A 6065-nucleotide genomic window follows, 5' to 3' on the forward strand; every position below is an offset into this window, starting at 1 on the left:
TGGAGTGGAGCAGAATTTATTGCTCCCTGAGCTGCAGCCCTTTCCCCAACCCCCTTCCACCTCTGGTCAGTGCTGAGCCGGGATGGGAGCAGGGTTGAGAGGTGCCACTGAGAAGGGTCCCTCTCTCCATCATCAGGACAGAGCTGGTGGGACCCCCATGAGAGGTGTCCCGGGGGCTGCTGTGGCCAGAGGCAGGTGGTCCCTCTCCAGGGCCTGCATCCCACCCTGGCAGGGTGGTGGGGTAGCAGAGGCACCGCAGGCATGGAAAGCTATCCAACTCTCTGCTGTGCACCGAGCACTCTGTAATTACTGGAGAGCTCTAATGGAGCTGGACACACCGTGCTGGTGCCTTATTTAGAGTCTGCCCGAGTGCCAAGTCCTGGAGCGCAAAATGCATCTAGGAATTAGCCCCAGCTGGAGCAAATTGCTAATTATCATTTGCAAAGTGTATTCCCCTCTTCTATCATGGACAAATGGAAAAGACTCACTCTGTGTGACCTCCCTGTCACCCTCACCCCATGACTGGGGGATAATTGGCAAATGTCTTGAGGTGATTGAGTTACAGAGCATGTCCTGAAGTGTCTTTCCTCATCAGTGTGCCATGCAAGTTGCATCTCTGATTGCCTAATGAGTAGGAGCCAGAACAGCATCACTCCATGGAAATCCACGGCAGCTCAGTGCTGCAACTTCAGTGCCTTCATTGCTAAAGGGCATTTACTGTTACGTTATCGAGGGGACAAGAAAGATAGAAACCTTGGTAATTTTAAAGGATGATCAGCACAAAGACTTATACATAAAAAAAGCTCTTAATAAATAGGGAAACACCATGAAACTGGGAAGTCCAGGCCCAAGGTGCACTGGCACTTTGGGGTTCCCCTTTGGCATGTTCCCCTCAGGAGCAGCATGAACCAGTCTTGCACTTACTTAGCCTTCAAATTAACCAAGGTTTGGGTTGCAGATGTGCAGCACTGCTTGAAGCCACCAAAGGAGGCCTGGGAAGAGCTCAGGATCTGGTGGGAGCCTGGCACCAGGGCAGCCACTGGCCTCTGCTGTGGCCACTCTGGAACTTCTTCCCTGGTGCTCAAGGCCAGATGGTACCTCAGCAGCCACACAACCAGCAGATCTGGCCTGTCTGAAATGCCTCCAACCATGAGTGATGGCCACACGCTGCAGATCCCTTCATGAAAGGTAACCAGCCTGCTGTAAGATCATTTCCAATGCCACTGAAAATGAAAATCCTGATGACAGCACTTCAAACAGAACTGCTGCAAATCTCTGTAAGTGGTTTTAATGAAACCAGACAGGAAAAAAAGGAGAGCAAATCAAAGGTAAGACAACTCCTTTGTTCAAATTGGTGTCAAAATTACTTTAGTGGTTGTTTGAACCATTATACTTGAGGTACATCCTCATTCCTCCCTCGGCTCTCAGAGGCTCACACACCTGAGCTCTCACTCTGCACCTCTGCCTTTCAAGCAGCGTAAGTGGAGCCACAGCAGAGGGGCAGGCTAAGGGGGAAGAAGCCTGTCTGTGCAAAGATCAGGGTGCTGCCATCCTGCCACCAGCAAAGCATCTCTGCAGGGCAGGACCTGTCTCCCCAGGGATCTGGGGCTCCCTCTGCTCAGGCCCCCCAGCACAGTGATTCTGCTGTGCAAGTCTCCATCATGAAGGTCTGTGCTGGCTGCCAGCAGTGAAGGGGCAGAGCAGCTCCAGAGCCTCTGGGTCCTGCTGGGGATGGGGTGGAATTTGCCCAGGTGCTTGTGCTCACTGGCCATGGGAGCATAGGAGGTCAGTGTTTCTGGCCATGCTATTCAGAAGTGACTGAATGGGGGAAGTAGGACACAGTCCCAAATTCAATATGTTTACTTAAAGTAATTAGACATTAATTAGCACTGAATTATGGTTGGATTCCTCTGGAGCTCTAAATTACTTTTCTATTGGCACCAAAGGGTTTCCTCTCACTCAGTGCCACCCACGTGAACATCAGCACCAGGTCATGGGCCCGTCAGCAATGACCAGGCCAGGGCACTCGGGGAGACCCACTCCTGCAGAGGGGTCCCACTTCTCTCTCTCTCCCCTTGGGCAACCTTTGGCTCAGTGTAGTGGGAGGCACAGCATGGCATCATCCCCCGGGCCCTCCCGCTGCTCCCAGGGCGTGATCCAAAGGGGGAGATCCCACACATGCTTTTCCACACACGACTCCCCAGATCAGTGCATGCCTCAATGTGCCCTTCAGGCTCTGTCACCAGATTGCAGTGCCTGGATCCCTCCTGTCTGGTTCTAATTAGCAATGTGTGGTAATTTGTCTCTGGTCGAGTTGGAACTCAATGTCGAGTGGATCCGTGCCCCAGCCAAAGGCTGGATTCATACTGATGATGACAGAATGGGTATGACTTATGTAAGTGTAATGATTTTATGCTGCCTGGAGCTCTGAATTTTCTCAGTATATGATGAATGTGAGGCATTTAAAAAAATTAGACAGTTACTCTCTTTTACATTATTTTCTAGAAGGTGGATCTCTGTGGGCTGCCTGGAAATCCGTTAGCAAGAAACGTAAAGATGCTTAAAGGCATTTACCCAGATTAGCTGCCTTTATGCAGTCAAGGGTCTTTTATGTGATTACCTTAAAAGCTAAAGAGCTGCTGCAAAACATTTATAGTGCAGAGATCCTGAAGCAAAGAGTACACATCTGACAAAAAGACTGAGCTATTAAAAACAACTGCACAGCTCTGGTTGCTTTGTATTTGCAGATGAACAGCCTAGAAGGTAGAGGGGTTTTTCCTTTGCAGCCATCAGGCTGAGCTGTGCAGCTTTGGACATGAGATTTATAGGGAAGCTTTACATTAGCTTTCATTTTCACTGTGATTTCTGCCAGGTAGTAGGAGGGCAAGAGAGGGATGGGCCGGCACTGGCTTTGATGGAGTGTTGTGCCCCTGGGAAGTGGAGTTTGATCCTTGGGATCAGATGGGAGTGGGGGCTAGGGAGGTGCCAATGGGACCAGATTACCTGAGCCACTTTCCTCAGTGGGATATTCCCTAATGCCATACCCACTTGTGCTGTACTGCTGTTGCCTCCTCTGCTCTGGCTCTGCCTTTGTCACAGCAGAAGCAACAAAAGTCCTGGAGCATGTTTGTGTGACAAGCCCAAAACAGTATGAAATTGCACAAATCCCTTGTTTTCCATTGTAGGAAAATCCTTTCAAGTGTGGAAGAGAAAGGAGAAGTGCAAAAGCTTCCATGAGGTTTCTGCCTGCTCTGTCTTTTGTCAAGGATTGCTCTTCCAGCCACACATTAAGGGCTGCATCCTCCCGGCTCCTTTGTCCTTTCGCATAAAAAGTAATTTGTCAGCAAAAGAAGCAAAGTTTTGTTTTTCAGTCCAGATCTGGCTGTCCTCCCACTGAGACTTTCAACTCTTTATCTCAGGAATTGATGGTCTTGGATTCTGATTCTCTTTCCTTGGTGTTTGTATTGATTTTTTTTCCCCAGGAGGGTTATTTTCACTGTGGTGACAAAACTACTTTTCTGTCTCCACTTACAGCAGGTAATATCTCAGCTCGGCCAATTACACGTTTTCTGGGCTGGCCCTGCTCGTTGCACAAGTTCCCCTGGCAGTCTGGAGCCTGGATGACCCGGTGTCTTTGCTTTCCTGCTTGTCTCCACAGGCTCAACCTGTAGCTCTGGCAGCACCTTGGAGCAGGTCAGAGCAGCAGCCCCAGAGCTGGATGTGAGCAGCAGAGGTGAGAAGCAATCTGGGTATTCCTCTTCCTTTACCTGCAGAAACTGGCCCCTTGTTGTGCTGCTGGTGCTCGAGGAGCTGTCTGCTGTGCCATCCCAGGACAGCACCCCTGTGCTGTGGTCCCTGACCCCTCTGTCCTGCTCCCTGGCTCATCTTTGGGCTCAGAGGCCTGGCCCTGCTCATACACTGTGCCTGACAGTGAAGAAATCCAATAGTCTCCATTAAAGGCTCCTCTGCTTCCTTCACCCCAGCAATGGCTTTTAGTCATCTAGTGTTGCCAAAGAAAAATTCATGAGATCATTTCCCCAAAACAATATGATACTTCAAAATCTTGATTAAAATATCTCTGGCTGTTCTAACATAAAGATTTTATAAGCGCTTGGAATAATATTTCAGATAAGTGGAAAAGCCATGTACTATATTTGCATGACAGACCCTTCTTCTAGTGAAACATATCTAACATCAAATCGTCCATACACATCCAAAATCCTCTTCCCTGCTTGCCTCCTCACTGACAGGAAAGTGTTCATGCCCGTGGGGCTCAGCAGTGAATGGAGCTGTCCCAGGGGCTTGGACTGATTTGCTTCATGACATTGATACCTTCCACTGTCCCAGCAGCAAGACCCAGCGTGTGAATACTAAACAGGAGCTCCTGTGCCTGCAGGCGGGCAAGCCAGATCCTTTGTATTACACTGTGAGAGCTGTGTGTCATATTAGAGCAATCTGGCTTTAAAGGGCATCTTTCAAGCACAAACTAGCTTTTTCCCACACTTGACTGATCACACAAATAACTGTGATTAAAGGTCAAGTGCTTCGGTTTTTCTATTTTACTCCTTAAAAATTTATATGCGAAAGAAAACCTAGAAGTTAACATAGCATGAAATTGTTATGCAGTTCTGAGCCTTTAACGACAACTAAATATCACTTTTCTTCCTGGGTGGCTTGAGAAATCTCCAGTAATAACGGGTCACTTCTTCTGGTTTCCACTTGAGGAAGATTATAAATAAACCCTGTCTTTTGCTTCCCTGCCCTGTAACGTGATGGAGAGAGAGTTTTGATCATATGAGCCTGTGCCCCCAGTCATCAGGGCTGTTCCAGGAGCTGCTGGGCTGCAGTTGCACAGCGGGAGCGGATCTGGCTCCAAGGGCTGGTGCAGCAGCACCCAAAGCACCAGCCCGTGTTGAGGTCTCAAGGATGGGAAAAGCATTGACAAATGAATGGAGACTTTGTCACCAGGTTAACACAGAAAGAAAAGGTAGTGACTGTCTGCAGAGGTGCTGAGAGATGAGGGGAAAGCTGGAAACACACTCTGGCTCCAGGTGTCCAGCTGGGCTTGGCCTGTGGTCTGAGCACCCACCCCTGTGAGCAGGGGCCATGCACGGGGTGCCATAGCCCGGCTGGGCTGAGTCAGATGGAGATTCAGTATTTTTATTCTAGACTTGCAATGTTTTACATTTGACAGCACATAATCACAGCAAAGGAACATCCCACAGGAACAAATGTTGCTACATAAGCAAGCCTTGGTGTCACGGTATCCACCATCAGGTGGGAAGCTGGCAGGTGTTCAGCCTGACTAAACTTTGCAGGGACCTGCAACACCTACAATTAGTGGTAATCAAACCTTGTCAAGTTCCTCCTCCAGAGCAGGAGGCCGTGGGCCTGGTGGCATGTACCTAGGCTGCAGTGAGCCAGGAATCACCACCCCAGCTCAGGCAGCTCTCCCACAGCTTCCCGGTGCCGCGCCTGCTGCCACAGCGCTGTCCTTGGCACGGGTCCGGCAGGACCCACTCTGCCTGGGCCTGCCTTTTCCCAGGGTTTCTGGCCACTTTTGCTTTTACAGCAGCTGCTGAGCTTGAAGGACCTCGGGATGAAACTGTGAACCAAATTTCAACCCAGAAAGGCAGGATAGAGGGCGCGACGTAAAACTGACATTCTCAGGCATCTTTTGCAGGCCAGGGCAGGAATGAGATTTACTCCGCTGCTCTCCTGGGCCCTGTGCTGCAGAAAAGAGCTACCACCAGCAGGGAGCAAACATCATCTGGGCGATGGGGGCGGCACAGCACTGCTAATTGTGGCCGCAGCGTCTCAGCATCAGCAAGGGCTGCCCTTGCCTCAGTAGTCCTTTGGCTTCCACGGGGCGGGCAGCCCCTGCCCCGGGCAGCAGCTGCAGGCAGCCCAAAGCTCAGGCCCGTGGCGTGCCGCCTGTCCCGGCAGGAGCGAGCCCGGAGCCGGTGCCGGGGGCTCCTCCGGCGGGACCCGGACCCGGACCCGGACCCGGTCCCCCGTCAGTCGGTCCGGAGTGACCGGCCACGCCCCCGCCACGCCCCTTCCCG

This window comes from Pseudopipra pipra, chromosome 24, assembly GCF_036250125.1.
Source record: "Pseudopipra pipra isolate bDixPip1 chromosome 24, bDixPip1.hap1, whole genome shotgun sequence".
Taxonomy (NCBI): Eukaryota; Metazoa; Chordata; class Aves; order Passeriformes; family Pipridae; genus Pseudopipra; species Pseudopipra pipra.